This window comes from Globicephala melas, chromosome 9, assembly GCF_963455315.2.
Source record: "Globicephala melas chromosome 9, mGloMel1.2, whole genome shotgun sequence".
NCBI classification, from domain to species: domain Eukaryota; kingdom Metazoa; phylum Chordata; class Mammalia; order Artiodactyla; family Delphinidae; genus Globicephala; species Globicephala melas.
Window position 1 is genome coordinate 90,262,205 of NC_083322.1, and position 16,795 is coordinate 90,278,999.

Here is a 16,795-nt window from a genome sequence, read left to right on the forward strand (position 1 = left end):
GTGCTATATACCTGTCATGTATAGTATAGCCTGCCTGTTACTCTTTTTTTTTTTTTTTTGGCGGTACGCGGGCCTCTCACTGCTGTGGCCTCTCCCGTTGTGGAGCACAGGCTCCGGATGCGCAGGCTCAGCGGCCATGGCTCACGGGCCCAGCCGCTCCGTGGCATGTGGGATCTTCCCAGACCGGGGCACGAACCCGCGTCCCCTGCATCGGCAGGCGGACTCTCAACCACTGCGCCACCAGGGAAGCCCTGCCTGTTACTCTTTGAGGGTGTCTGAAACATAGTAGCTCATGGACAAGTGAATAAATGTTTATTCATTCATGAAAAAAGGAAGAAAGGAACAAACAGCTCTCCAAAGCCACTTTCAACCACATCTTAGGTCTACCTTCTGCTTTAAATTGGTTTACTTATTTTGTCCTTTGGCGATGCAAACACCATGGTTATCTCCCATCCCCCTCAAGGCTGCCATTCCCCCACTGTAACATCTACTCTTTTCAATTTAGTTTTTCTGAACTAGTCTTAGAACTATTCTTCCTTCAATGAACAGTTTAAGTTCAAAGTGGTCATAAATCTCTGTTAGCCTCTCAGTACGTAGTAGTCACCACTCCTCTGAACTCCCAGGGCACTTTCAGCCTTTCCCACACATTTAACAGTCAGTAATGCTACTCTGTGCTTTTTTTTTACGCGTAGACCTAGTACATACGTGTGTAGGTTGATTTATATTTATGCAACTAAAGAGTGTGAGTCACAGAAGGGCCAGAGTCATATCTTACAATGCAGACTACATCATCAGAACTTCTCATAGCTCCCTATACACAAGAAGCAATCAGTAATGTTTAATAATGAAGATGGTCATCCTATAGGCACTATATGTAGGTCCTATAGGTTAGTATTTTATTTGTATTAATGAAACCCAAATAACTCCAAAATAAACTTTGATTTATTGGTGAAATATTGGTGAGATTCTAGGTTCAAGTATGGGCAATGGTCCCATAAGTCATTCAGTGGTGATTCAATACCCTACTCGTGCAGAGCTATGTTTGACTCTCAGTTGAGGAAAATCTGTTTTAGAAAAGGAAGTCTTTCAATTGTTTCCCCTTTATGCAAAGATCTTTGCATGCCCCTCCTGTATGTATTGAATCAAGGCAGCTACGATTCAGTAATAAAAATAATTTGGACAGAATCAGCAAGTCCATTATAAGATAGATACTTGAAATCTACTTCCTCATTAAACTTGGGGGTTGCTCTACAGAAGAAAAATCCTAGTGTGCAAAGGTTTGTTTTCAGGAAAATGAAAATTTTATGTCATGTATTTACCATAAAGCTGCTCTGGGTGGTCAAAAACCATCAGCAACAAACGGAAAGACCCAGAGAGAAAATTCGGGGCAAAGTTCTCTCTAGGGATGACTTCTGGTTTTGGTATATAACAAGTATTCATTTCAACTCAACAAATATTTATAGAGCATGAACTCAGTACCCAGGATGGTGCCAGAGGCTGTCTAAGACGTACTTATTTTTTCCTACTCCTCTAGGTAAGAAAGCTTTTTATTATTTTGCACAAGAAACCAATTGGAAGACCTTTTTAAAATATTAAAGCATATCTATAGTTGGATTCTCTGTAAGAGGGAAATATTACATAATGAAGAAATATTTTACACATACTTTGAACTTAGACTGATATATTTTTCAGCTCATTTGAATAATCTGAATATGGTAGCTGTGTCTAGTTATATTTGTCAAATTCTATTTCTCAGATTTTTTTTTTTTTTTGCCCCAGGAAACAAAGCCATTTCGGAAACTACATTAACGCCACGTTCTCTGTGCTTACTGACAAAAAAAATAAATACAATAGAAATTGACAGGAACCATTTTCTCTGTGCCCCTTCTCCATGTAGATTGTTCTCTGCCGTCCATCCTCTCTTTTCATAACCTGTTCCTATGGCCTTTCCTTCACAAGGCTAACAGCTTCTGTCAGCAAGGCTTTTATTCAGTACTGTATCAAGAGCTTTGCAGAAAAATGTTCATCATGTTCGCTGCTTCTCTTTGTTTACCCCTTCAATTCTTGTAGAATTCAAGCTAACCAGGAAAACGCATGTCTAATCACAAATGTGAACTCCCTCTTAGGCAGTTATTTTGGTGCATTTCTCTCCTAAACATATCATATAATTAGAGGTTCTGTGAAAATCAAATAAGATGAGTTTCCCCAAATATGTCTTTCACATCAAGTATGTATTATAATGACTTAAACACGTATTTTGCGTACCTTGAGTTCCAAGAGAGGAGCTTATGTATGCCTGCCAAGGAAGTACTTAAATATTTTACTATTTTTCCACAAATATTCCTTGTAAGGCAGACATAACTAAGCATTTTAAAGTAATAGTAAATTGGGGGTTAGATGTCATTAATCAAATAAAAGAAGTCATGTATTCTATGAACCTTCCGAAGTAGACCTCTGAATGGTCTTGTCACTGCTAAGTCTAAATGGAATAAAGAATCTTCACTCAAATCCTATTCTTGAAAATATCAGAATGTCATCGTTCACCATTAATTTCATGCCAATTATTAAATAGGATATTGGTGACACCACTACTTCTCTATATAATTGTTCCATACATGAATCCTCTAATGTACAAAAATTCCTTCTTGCTCAGAATGAACTTGTTCACTTTTTTTAGAAAAAAATTTTTTTTTCTTAAATAGCCTTTCCTTTGTTAAAATGCTATAGCTGGAACCTCAAGACGCAGTGGTAACACCCACCACGCCGGCACTGCTGGATCACTTCTCTGATGCTCAAACCTTCTCGCACCATTTTAGAACATGGCTTTCTCATCATTTTTGCCATCTTGCTGAAAATTTTGGGGTCAGGAAGTTTTAAAAGTAGCAGTAGAATTCTTATGTCTCAAATAACAAGTATGAGATACTAAACAAATAAAAACTCTCAAACACAAATCTTTTTCAAACCGTCAGACAAGCAGAACCCCATCAAGATGAGACTTTTTGGAAACAAGCTACGAAAAAAAAAGTGGTTTAATGGGAATTCATAATACAGCAAGAAACGTCACAACCCTGAATGAAGCTGACTGGAAACAGAATTACCCTGGCCCGGATGATGGCAATCCCTGCCTCTGGGAAGAGTGGATTTCCAATTAAGTTGCCAAGTTCACCAAATGTCTAATGGGTTGGCCCTTTGCATAACTCTTTCTGTATTATTCAAGTGAAAATTGTACTCCATAGGTATTTTCTGCTTTTTTTTTTCTTTACAAAAACTTTGAGAAGAAGAAAAATGAAAGTCAGGGCAGGATTGCCCATAGGACAGACAGATGGCATCAAGGATTTACGTTTAGCTGGAAGACCATTCCTTCTACAAACCTCACAGTTTTATAGAGTTCCTGCTAGATTTAACATAGAACACTTCTGCCAGAGGAGAATATTCCTGTAAAAAATCTCCTCGATCTGTGGTTTTATTTACAAAGGCGCTGGTGTGAAATATACACCCGGAAGACCCATGTGCAAATGGGCCCACGTGAGCGACACACAGCCGGTGAGACGGCACATCCCGCACACCTCAGGTGCAGCCTCGGCTTGAGGAGGCATCGCAGGAACACATTAATCAACACGTCCAAGGAATGCATTAATCAACACCGCCCAGTCGGCTGGCATGCCCCATTGTTTCACCGTGCATTGCTAACAAACGCACAGCAGCAATATGAATGTGAATTTCCACCATGCTGCAAGAAACAAAACCCTTTTCAGGACTGGCCCCATGCACCATATCCCACTCGACTCGTTCAATAGAAATCATTCTCTCCTGGATGCGTGCTAGTTTATGGACTTGCTTTTTGCAACAGTCAACCAGAAACAAAGACGCTTTACAGACCAGCTAAGTTTGACAAAAGCTGTAGAAATGCCTTCTGCAGATATGAAAACTTGAATCCTTCTAAGAGCTTTTTTTTCCTTTGCCTTACAAAACGAATTGCTGTCACGAAAGACAAAATAAAACACAACAAAGCAAAGCAAAAAAAAAAAAAAAAAGTCCAAGCATCTGTGTCTGCACTCAGATGTGACGGCAACACACTGCATTCCCAGCAGGGGCCTGGGCCTGGCCTCTGATCCACACTGGGCTTCATTTTCCTCCTGGGTAGTTCCCTAGATAACGGTCCTGCCAGGATTTGGCTCCCTCCAGAAGCAGCCCCGGAAGAAATGTCCAGATGCTGGGAGGAAGGGATCTGATAAAGCACCTTCAGAACCTGGGCACACAAACCTACCTTTGTGTGTTCAGAGTTCTGTGGACCTGAGCATTTAAGGCTTTCCAGTACTGTTAACACTCAGAGCATCTCACTCAGTAGGTTAGGGGGAGCAAAATATTGATTTGATAATGAGAATGCTGAACGTAAATATCATAATTCGGAATGAATAAGGGATGCCCTTTACTATGATCATTTTGAATAAATGTGCTCCCAGGGGCAGAGTTATTTCAGTAGCGGTTTTACTGCTGGGAGCCAAGGTCACAGGGCAGTGGCTCCCCTCTCTGGTGGTCCAATTCCAGCCCTTCAGTGAGCCCCCGCACATTAAAGTTCGTGTTCCCCTGATCCAGCCTTATCTTGTCACCAGTTCTAATTCTGATGACCTAGAAAGCATTTAAAAGCTGCAAGCCAAAAGTGCAGCAGGGAAAACAAATCCGATCCAGTAAGTATCTGTTGTAAAGATAATCCCATCAGCCCTTTGGTGTATAAATGCTAAGTCGCTACACATATCCAGTACTGGGGTGACTCAGGCAATGTCCTCCTTCTAGTCCCAAAACAGGTATTTCTCCCCACTGGACCACAGTGGGAGGAGAGGGGAGGGATGCATGCAAGTTGCAGAATTCCTTCTACTGACTACCAGCACTGATTGCTACTGCCACAGGACACAATGCCACCCTTCCCATCACTCTCTCACCCACCTCCCACTATCTCCCAACAGAGGATGCTGATGTCTTTCTTCAGACGCCTTTCCACAGCTCTTCCGGAGACAACTACCAAACTGAGCAGCCCGCAGCAGTGGGAGGCAGATAGGGTGGATTTCCAGAGGAAAATGGTTGTGTCCCATAAGAATCACGAGGACAGGATGCAAGGGGCCGAAGGGACTTGATCAACAGAGGCATCTCAATCATGGATGCCGTAATGACTCAGAGATAAAGATCAGGAAGTGTATTATAACTCAACCTCCCTACAGAAACACTGTCCATGGGATTTCACATGCTTCCATCTGACTCCAGGTCACAGGGTGTTACTCAGACTCCATACAGAAATGGAAAACTGAGCAGTACCCCGGGATGGAAGGAAAGAACCTACATCCCCTCTCATTCGGCTTCCAGGAATGCTGCTCTTTGTTAGTGAGCTGTCATTCCACGAAGAAGTTTGCCGGGACCACAGGGGAGGGACGGTCCAAGCTCAGTAATATTTCTGGAGATGCTGTCACTGAGTGGAAAGCTAGAGCTTGCCCTCATCATAGGTCAGGGGAAGACGGAGGAAGTTAATAAGTATCAGAAAAGATTGTTCCGGTTTTCTAGTTGATTCAATACCCCAATTTTAACTGGTATAAAACCCTTTGCTTAGATTTACGTCCCTGTCTTGGTTTTCGGAAGTTCTGGGCTTCCCAGGGTAATTGCTTTTATTTATTTATTTATTCAGGGTAATTGCTTTTATTGATGAGCTTTTCATCTCTAGTTCCGTAGGCGAGTATTCCTTTTGTGGATGACGTTTGTCTCCTAGGTTTGTCTGGTGTCGAGTAAACACGAAATGAAACTTATAAGCCTTAAAATGATCCTGTAGGACAACATTTTGATAGATCTCTATACTGTCAAACAGTATCCAAAACAGTAGTCCCAGCTGGACTACTGTTTAAATACTGATTCTCATTTACAAATCAACTTAGTCATAAGAGGAAGTCTTTTCACTGTTACCAGTTTTACTGTTATCTACTCAGAATAGAACTACCAGTCTCCTAAGACATCTGCATCATTTAAAAAAGTTAGTACCACGAGTCCAAGGGAGAGAACAACTTTGAAATCATCAACCAAAAACAATCATTAAGTAGCTCCAATAACCTGCCAGATTCTCCCTCTTCTACACCTTGCCTAATGGGAACGTGCTTTAAGGCACAGCACGGGCATGACGCTTCTTCAGACTCATCACGGTTACAACCAGGACCCAACCTACCTAAGCGCAGCGAGAGCAGAAAACCAGTATTCAGAGTGATTTTGGGGGGTGCCCCCTGCAACTCGGGTTGCTTATAACAATTCCACCATTAACTGTCCCTACATTTCAGCTCAGGGTTTTCAAGTCAGGTAGAAGGCAGATTTTCCTTGGAGAGAACTTACACATTAGTGCTGCTGGTGAACGCGAACGCAGTTTTCACATGCAACTGGACACGGGGAGGGGTAGCACTTTCCAGACAGAGGGATGTGGGGTGTGGTGAGGCTTCGCAAACCATGGCTCTGGCTGCCCACATCTTTCGGATACCACAGCCCGCTAGCGAACATGGAAAAGCCTACTGAAAACTCTAAGTAGTTTCCAAAACGCTTTCTATTCTAATGTCAGAGGCCGAATTCTTGAATAGCCCGAGGACGTTCTGAATACAAGTGTGCTTTAGAGTTTCAGGAAGTTCCAGGGCGTCTTTGTGAGGCAAGGGAGAGACACAGGAAGGCAGTCAGTGTTTAGTTTCCACCAGATGAAATCCTCCATGAAGATAAAATGAGATATTTTTGTGGCTCTGCTAGAGCCTAACGACTAAAAGTTCACTGTAGTCATCTGACAAAAGTGCAGCCGAGAAGATAACTGAGAAGAATGTACCGAGAAAGGGAGAATTGAACTTTTTCACTTGTTGCCCTAGAAGACAGAGATCTGAAGTCAAAGAACTCTCATGCAGTGAATGGATGAGAAAATAATGCAACCAGCCAGGAAAACTCCCTGAGGAATCACCTTATGGAGCCCCACTGCTGCCACCTTACAAGGGCACCACGCACACCTTCCCAGCGGCCCCTGTGCTTGCCTTGTCTTTGTGTATATTCCCCCTTTCACTAGAAACCACCATTTACAAATAAGCTCCTGGTCTTTTGGTCTTCCTACCTCTCCTGAGTGTCACACAACATGCTATCTACAGAAGAATCTGCTATCACTTACTGCTGGTGCTGGTGTTTTATGGGTAGGCCACTTTACTTACCACTGAGACAGGAAGACAAGAGTACAGCCATTTTGGAAAAGGACCAGGGAACGGCTTTGAGCAAAATAGGCCTTGGAAGCTAAAGAACAAAGGTCCTGGGGGCCTGAGTCCCATAGACAAAAACCAGGCTGGCAGGAATAAAAGATGAACCTTATCTCTGTCACACTCACGAGTATACCTAGTTGCAACAAGACTCAACTATAAACTTTATCCTTATCCGTTCCGGTACTTTCTTGCAGAAAATTCTGCCGCGCTCCTTTCCCCGCAAAGAAGTACTCCTTATTCCTGCCAGCCACCACGGAGCCACCTGCTGCCGATCAAGAAGTTTGACAATTTGTGGAAATTATCAGTGATCATGAGACCAGCCCTCTCTATTGTTATAAAAGCAACTTGCCCCTTCTACTCAGGGAGCTGGCCTTCTTTCTTGTGCACAAACTCTCTCTTTTAGTAAAAAGCTTTGCTTGCCTAAGAGTCTTGTGGAAGCGGTACTCACTTCTATGGTACTGCTGTCCAAGGATGTGGAAAGTGTGTGCTGACACCACTGTTACTACTAATTCTTAGTTCCTAACAACTGTGGTTCAGTGTAGGCAAACTTCCACGTCCCTGCTAGAATGGAGGGGTCTCTCACGTTGTCTCACCTTGCAGGTGTATTTATTTTATGAAATACGGACACTTGTTGGAGGAGGTATGTCTAGGTATATCAAAACTTTATCAGTCATTTTCCGTTGACGAGGGAGCTTTCAATTAAAAGAGCCATTCATACAACATTCAGGCTCTTTCGGTATTGGTCAAAATTATCTAACTCAGCAATGTTGCTAATCTTTACTCATTTTCACTTTGAGAACTCTCCAAGCAGAACAAAAACGTGTGCTATTTGATTCACAAAGCAGCCTCCTTAGTTTCCAGGCTACTGATCTGGGGATTTCTGGCGTGATTTTGAAACATCACAAAAACTAGTTAGTCATATACATTTAGTTTCAGTACAACATAACGGAAGCAAATTCAACTGAGGCATGAAAAATACAAAACAACATATGGATGGATCAATTTCAGACTTCTCAAGGACAAGGGACAACATCTTGTAAGATTTTACTACCTCAAAATCTTGCCTACAATCTTCTTTTCTTAATTAAATTCCATGGGACTCTACTTGTTAAATAAAACCTATGAGATAAGAGACCTAACTGCTGAACAATCATGCTTTCATAAATTCCTTAAGGAAGCTATTATTGGGTGAGATACAGTTGTCTGAACTGTGTTCCAGATCGTCAAGTAAGATATTTTTCATCAAGTTCAATGGCCTTTGAGAAGGCATCATTGGCCTGGCAGAGTCTGTTCTAGAGCTGATAATTCAAATGATATAAATTGGACTAGGGTGGGAAAGAGATTTACAAAGCAGAAAGCCTGTATCAAAGTAACACTGAAACTTTCCAAACAGACTTTTGTATTACTTGGACAATATGTTCTCAGGAGATTTTTGATAGATGATTGAATCAAAAAGAAAACTTTCTTACAAATAATTCCTTACCGTTTTAAATCTTTCATTCCATCAGAAACCTATTGTTTACTAGCAATGCTTTTATTCTGCTATCTATTTTCTGAACTTTGTACAATTCATGATTTAGAAAAACAAAAATCGTATTACTATGAAAAGACGTGAAGAGCTGGTTTTCTTCCCTGTGTATTTGATCCATCCTCTCTGACATGCAGTATGATTCATGTTTCTGCGACCATTATCCCTACTCGCTGTCTTTCATCATACTCTCTGGATGGACAGTATTAAACATGGCGATACTATTACATAAACACAACATTTTATGGTATAATTCCCTTCTTGAACCAATTACTAATTCAAACCTTTTAAGAAGATAAGCTCCTACCTTTGAGGAAGATCTTCTTATTTGAAGGGATTGTTCTTCTTTTGACTTCTTTAAACCAAAAGTCTTGGCATTGCTCTGTGGGTGGAAGAGAGGGGAGAATGTTAACAAGACATTCGTCGTCAATCACAGCAGATTGTCCATACATTAACTCCAACTGACTCCCTGATGGGAAACTCAATTACAGGGGGAGCCCTACAAGGAAAGACAAATTATGAATAGATTTGCCAAAACACATCTCTGCTGGTTTCAATCAAAAGTGACAGCAGAGAAGTGACTAAAACTCTGGTGACCATCCCATTAATGGATCCCAATCGAGAGAGTCACGCCTGGTGCCTTTCTTCAGTTTATGGAAATAGAGGGTTTTTTGGTAATGCATGTGTATAGCGTGGCTAAAATACTTCCATATTGTGTGACTATTATTATTATTATTGAAGTATTTTATTTAGTAGAGTAGGAAATCTTCTCTGTTTGAAAGGTCCCAAGTTTTCAATGAGGGTCACAAAGAAATGATGGGTGCAGCGTAGAGCAGAGAAGACCCACCTGGGCTGTGACAAAGGGCCAGCTATGGACAGTCCAGAGCTTGACCATCTCCAAGTCTCCTCTCCTCAGCCTGAATGTTTCCTTTGCAAATATTCCAGCTGAGAAATAGCCAGCAAAGGACAGCACAGACCGGGAGGAAAACAGTCACAGCTGAGTACATTAGGTCTCTCTTCTTTTTTTTTTTTTTTGAGACAACCAGTTCAGGGACACCCATGGTTTGCTAAAAGAGGATTTGTGGCTTTTGGGACTTTGGGCTTTTGGAAACAGAAGTCATACTATCAACCTCTGAGAAATCTTTCAGAGAAGAGAAACAAGTGTCAATTCAGGAATTCCTGGCTGCACTCAAATATGAAGACAACTATCAATTGCAAAATGATTCTATTACTAAAATCAAAAGATATGTCCTCATCTCAGATGCTTTAGTTTAGGCACGTGTTACAAAATATCTTCTGTATTCAGTTGCGAAAAGCTTTATCTTAATTACATGTAAAACCACTCCATCGATTCTCACTGGATCTGCCGCAATGACATTTTATCAGGACAAAATGCTAATGTTGCAGTGGTTAGTGATCCTCGCATGGAATTAAAACCAATTTTAGGGTAAATGAGGTTTTCTTTCCTTGTCATTTAGTTCCCACTTACAAAATCTCTACAGGTGTGTAGGAAAGAGTCTACAAGGATTTGAAGCTATTTCTACAATAAAAACAATTCAACCAAATATACTGAACATTTCATATGTATCTGTCAATAGACTGGATAAATACAGATAAGAAAACGGGAATTAAATAAGACATGTTTCCTACATAAGGGATCGCAGTCCATGCACTGATGGGAAAACCAGAACTACCACCAACCACCATACAATGCAGTATCTATAGAGTATACTATGAAACCACAAAAGAACAATTGATTCTACAAGGGGGCATCAAGGAAGGCGTTCCACAGGACACAAGGCTTGAGTTAAACTTTACAGGTGGGTAGAAAGGGCATTCTGAGGGAAGGGCAGAAACAAAGGAACGGCAATGACCAAGTGGGTGGTATGTCCACACCAGCAGAGCAATGGAGCTACAGGCACAGTGATGGTGGGAGTCCGGGTATATGGCCAAGAGGGGAGGCTACTGAGGTCATACGCTACCAGAGTACAAAGGGCCTTGAGCACCAACCAACTGACAAGTCTGAACTTGAACTTGAGAACAATGCAGGCCTACTGGGGGTATTAGGCAAGAGGAAAGAACAGTTGTCAGTAGTGTAACTGCCCAAGAGAATAGAGATTGGAAAGGGAGGCTGCTTTGGGGATGTTTCAGTCACCAACATACAAGATTTTTGGCTTGTAGGGGTAACCCCTGGCTCTTCTCAAAGCCCACCCCCAAGATGAATCAGAAAACACAGATGGAACACTGATGTAGGGATAGGAACATTGATTTGGTCAAGACATGCAATGCTACTGCAAAAATAATAATAATCTAATTTCACTAACGGAATGATTTTATGACTTTTCATTATCCTAATATGAGTACACCTTTCGAGGTGGAACTTGATCAGGTCGGCATGTGGATGGGGTCTAGTTTCTCTCCCCTCCACCTAGCCATCTCTCCATCTTTCTGCATCTCTCTCCCCCAGGGCAGCTCCACTTGCTTCGGGCCCTGCCCGGGACCTGAGGCAGGTGGGGTAGCCCAGTGCCAGGCCTGACACTAAGGAAACCTGTCCTCCTGAATCCTTTCTTTCTGTTATGGGATGTGGGCCTTCATTAGTCTTCCTCTCCACATTGCAGTGTTAATGTCTGACACTGGTTTGGGCTTAAAGGAATCAGCCCTACTTAATGGGTATTGCTTCCAGGCCATTACTCACCTAGGGGAACGGAGCCTGTTGCCTCTTCTAGCCTAGAGTAACAGAGCTCTGCAGGGGGACTCAAGATCGAGGCTGCAGCTTCTAATGCCTCTGTATTTCGTCTTGCTTTGTCAATGTCCTCACTACAAGCATCTCCTTTGGGTACCACAGAGGTAGAGCAGAAGATAAGCATTATTGGGTCCTCTGGCCAAAATACACCACAATCCTTTATCTCCAAATCATCTTGGTAAGACAGTTACGCTACTCAAAAGGTAGCCTGTTCCTACCTTCTTAAAGGCTCTGCTAAAACAAATTTCTGTGTATGGCAAAATCAACAGAAACTTAGAGAGTGCTTGAGTTTGCCGAACTGACCCCTTTAAAGGCATCTTCACCCCACCTATTTGGTACCCTCACTGTGTCTGAAACACCCACACCACGTTGCTGGGGAGCTGTTGCTGAAAATCTATATCACAGCTGACCGGAGGCTACTGCTAGATATTGGGGAGAGAGTCCAGTAAAGACACAGGTCAATAAAATGAATTTTACTATAACTTTTACCTGGAAGACCTAAGAGAACTAACATGTAATAGGCTACACTGTGTCCCAGACACGCAGGTGATGCACCAGTTCTATAAGCATCATTATTGCTTTGACACAGAGGCAGAAACTGAAGCACAGAGAGGTGAAGTTAATGGCCCTCGACACACAACTGGCAAGTCATACGTTTGGAACACAAGACCACTTCTGTCTGAATTCCAAACTCGGGCTTTTTCTACTTCCTCCTGCGGCTTTTGAGAGAGGACAGGACAAACTTGGGATTGCGGATGCTACCGAGATGCAGTTAGAGGGGAGCAGGAAATTCTCAGAAAGAGTGGTCAGACTGAGTGGAAGAGCCAGAACTAAGGAGCCAGAAATAAAAGGGTCAAGAGGGGGACCACACCTTGGTCCACGGTGTCAAAACCTACAGGAAGGACCCAAATGGGGAAACTCAGCAGCTGGGAGTGGGAAGTCCCCGCAGCCCTGAGCTGGTACTACCCCCCCACCCCCATGGCCTATGCTTCCCTGCTTTCAGCGACACCTGCTGCACTAGCATTTCTATGTCCCTCTGGCAAGTACACTGTTTACTAATAATGTCTCACAAAGGGGCAAGTATGAAAATACTACTGGGTATGGTATGGAAGATGTTTTGAACACGGATTTTTAAAGAGGAGGCAAAGGAATGTGGTTCTTTTGATAAGTTTGAATCGTTTTCAGAATAATTCAATCCAGGGCAAAACACCCTAAAAAGAACACTTATTACGTAATTTCGCATAGGTATGGTTTCCCATACGCATCATGTGGGAAAATGATTTCATCCTTGCTTATGTGTATTATTGAAAGCCTCATTTTTAACCTCCCTGTGATGATGTAAGCCCTCAAGCCTTTGCAAAGACCACCAAAAGACTATGTACTAACTATTACCATGTCAGCAATTATGCCAAACATTTCTAGGGAATGAATGTTTGTTTGCTACATTCGTTACTCTTGCTTTGACAACTGTGTCAATGGCCTTTCATTGCCCTGAAACATTTAGGTCGACGGCACAGGATAATACATCATTGCGAAGGATTATTTTCCCAATAACAAAGTAACATTAAATTTTTTTAAACCAAAATACAATCAACTTATCCGATTAAATAAACCCAGTCCTAAGTCAAAAGGTCAAGGTGAGATCTGATGCCATTTAAAAGTCGCCCTCAGAAAAGATGAATAACATCTAGGTGAAAAATGTAACAAACCCAAAGGCCATGGTACACACAGTAAAACAATTAAAATAAAAACAATTCAATGGTGCGTAAGTATAATATTAAAAACTTTCTACAATTCAAGAAAGTGAATACTCGTCTTAGCCGCTCATAGAAAAATAACATCATAAAATTCCTAAGAGCTCCAAAATAAATCGAACTATTGATTGGCATTAATTTTTGGCAGGATTTGTTTGTTTATTTTCAAATGAGGATCCACAACCTTCAATACAATCAAAAATCTATGTGGCAAACGCTGTTAGGAAAAAGTATCAGCGAGCAAAAATGCTCAAAATCTCATTTAGTTTATACTCTCTGGCACAATTGTGAGGACATTAAAAATGCTTGCTCTTTAGTTGCTGTGGGGTTGATTTCTAAAAACTGGCCTTAGTGATGATAATCTACCCTTTGGGGTAGACTACATCAAAATATCAAGCATCTGACTCCTCAAGCCAATTCTGTTTTCAACTGTGACAATTATTTCCTGTTTATACTCTTAAAAAATAAATATAGTTGATAAACACTTCTGAACACCAATTCTGAAAACCTTACACGTAACGATATATTTATACACCTGCACTGGTATGTATTTATGTCTCACGCAAAAGTGTTTTGTGCTTTTATCATGAGGAAATGATAGTAATTTACCAAGTTATTTTTAATCTTTGGTCTTAACAGAACTTCAGTAGTAAATCATGGACTAACTCCCAAACTCTTCTTTTTTTTTCTTAACTTCCTGCCTTTGACATGATTCTTGGACTGAATCTGGGGCTCATTCATACTTATTAACTGGAGAGAAAAGGATAAACAAACAACCCTATTAAAATTGGCATTGATCTTTGGTTTCTCTGGGGTATGCCTGTCATCTAGCAGCCTAATTCAGCTTGGCATGGCAAAAAGCCAAAATCATCTTGAAAGCCGGTTCTCCCCGTTCCAGCAGCCTATGAAACAAAATACATTGCAAAAAGCAGAGAGTATGGTCTGAAATAAAGCAGGTTCTCCAGCTAGTACCTCAAAGAGATGGCGCCCAGAGGGGCCCACCTCTACCACAACCTGGCTGGCGGGGCTTCTGGGGACACGGAGTGCCGACTTCTAATCCCAAGTTTAGCATCAAGTTCAGCGTACTCTTGCAAGACCAATCAACTTGTTGGGACTTGGGACCAGCTCCATGACCTCTTCAATGTCAGGGTGGCGCAAGGCAGGGATCCATCCTGATGGGAGACTTGCAGGTGAACCAGTGTGCATCCGCCCTTACCATTCAGAGAAATGAAACCACTGGTCCCTTGATAAATCAAATTAAACAGATTGAAGATGGACCATCCCCAGAAGCTTTTGAGTGTTTCAAGTGACATCGTCATCTGCTACCTTGTAAACTGGTGCAAACAACCAACAGTGGGCAAATTACACTGATGCTGGATAAATGCCATCTTACCGTCTGTCAGTGCACTGGCCATCATGCTGTCACATACATTACTGGAACATTTCATGGTACCTCGGACATGGCACATTTCATGGTTTTATAGGAGGAATAACTAGAAGTAGAAACCTAGAGATCCAGTGGGAGTACTGCTAGCTGTTCACCAAAGAGCCATTGTCCCTTCTGTCACGGAGAGGGGCTGTGAGGGAGAAGCTCCTGTCCGGGGTCTACATTTCCAGCTCCCCTTGTATCTGGGCAAGACCTTGAGATGTAAGAGAGCTAACATGTATCACTTCTTTGCCCAGATGTTTAGGAAGCAAGTGTGTGTTTCCCACACCTCTTATCTCTCCACTGTTGGCTGGATGTCAATGCCCAATGTGACTTTGGAAATCACATGGCCTGGCCTGTGTCAGTGGGGGTTCCTGAAGGGTGACAGGTAGAGAGCCTTCCCTCCATGCAAATAAATGGTCTACATTACTAGCACTGGACCGTGATATGAGTTAGAAAGGAACTCTAATTCAGTGACATTTCTACAATTTAGGGGATTGTTCCAACAGCTAGCTCTGCTCTATCAGCGTCAGCATGTCATAAACACAATAGAAACTTTAAACTAAATCTGTTCCTCGTTGGTCCTTTTTCTGTGTCTATAATCTAAGAGGCGTAGGTTTAATTTTATAATATTAGTCCATGCAGAGCAGTAGAGCAAAAGTGATTAAAGGATATTAAATAAGTCCTCTTAAAGACAATTAAAGTAACAGTGTTTTACTTTGTTTAGGGAAGAAAAAGCATAAAGGAGGCTGGTTAAACTGTCAATGAATATACGAAGGTCCTAAAAATTTTATATTGCAGATAGTGAGAAACTATTTCTCAACTTCCCTAAATATAAACCAAACAAATACCAAAGATTTACATGATGGTATAAAAAATAACACTGTACCTAGACCACAGGGAAGACTGAAAATAGAGTTTTTGAAACTTATAGTTACCAGTGGGGAAAAGGGAGGGAGGGATAAACTGGGAGATTGGGATTGATATATACACACTAGTATATATAAAACAGATAAACAACAAGGACCTACTGTATAGCACAGGGAACTCTTCTCAATACTCTGTAATGGCGTATATGGGAAAATAGTCTAAAAAAGAGTGGATATATGTATGTGTATAAGTGATTCACTTTGCTGTACACCTGAAACTAACATAACATTTTAACTCAACTTTACTCCAATAAAATTTCTTTTTTTAAATGGTAGCAGCATAGTAAGTAGTGGGTTAAAACCTCAGCTTTTTCTTTTCTTTTCTTTTCTTTTTTTTTTTTTGGTGGTACGCGGGCCTCTCACTGCTGTGGCCTCTCCCACTGCGGAGCACAGGCTCTGGACGCACAGGCTCAGCGGCCATGGCTCACGAGCCCAGCCGCTCCGCGGCACGTGGGATCCTCCCGGACCGGCAGGCGGACTCTCAACCACCGCACCACCAGGGAAGCCCAAAACCTCAGCTTTTAAAATTCACCATCTCTTTGACTCATTAAAAGCAAATTAAATTTTTTGGGAGAAAAAAAAGAAAATAGAATTTTTGAGAGAATCTCTTAGTAGGCGAGGCTGGAAATCCACTTTTCTAACAGGCACCCCCAGGGGGTTTTGATGTATGTGGTCATGGGCCACACCACGAGCAATGTGGTAAAGATGGTTAGACAGTGAAATACGCCACTCTGTGAGGTTGTCACATTTCCTTCCTAGAAGAAAGCAGAACTCATCCACAGGGTGGAAAACAAACATCGGTCGACAAATATTACAGACCTCTGGGAACCCAGACAGGTAAGACATGACTCCATTCCTTAAGCAGCCCACGGTCTTAGGAGAGTGACTGTGAATGTATATCCGTATATGTGTGTGTGTGTGTGTGTGTGCGCGTGCGCACGTGCACACGCGTGCCCATATGCAGAGTAGGTTGTGAGGAACAGGAGGGAACCAAGATGATTCCAGGTTAAATTGGGCGAGATAAGCTCTCACCCTGTGGGTGGGCAGATGTCCTCCAGTGTGGCCCCTGGTACCCCGATCTCTCCCGGGCATGCTTGTCCTGGAACACAGTCTCCAGATAATGTTACCACCAACCAAGATACAGAATGAAACAGAGGCACCCAAC

General features: G+C 42.0%; 1 protein-coding gene across 20 annotated transcripts in view; it reads right to left on the reverse strand.

Annotated features, from left to right (window-relative positions):
• Nucleotides 1–16,795, reverse strand: part of NRCAM (neuronal cell adhesion molecule) — a 320,798-nt gene that overhangs the window by 156,368 nt on the left and 147,635 nt on the right. For all 20 annotated transcript variants that reach the window (XM_060304837.1, XM_060304827.1, XM_030871144.2 and 17 more), the window contains exon 3: nucleotides 9,086–9,160. The gene's annotated coding sequence lies outside the window, so the exon portion shown is untranslated. The remainder of the gene's footprint in view (nucleotides 1–9,085; nucleotides 9,161–16,795) is intronic.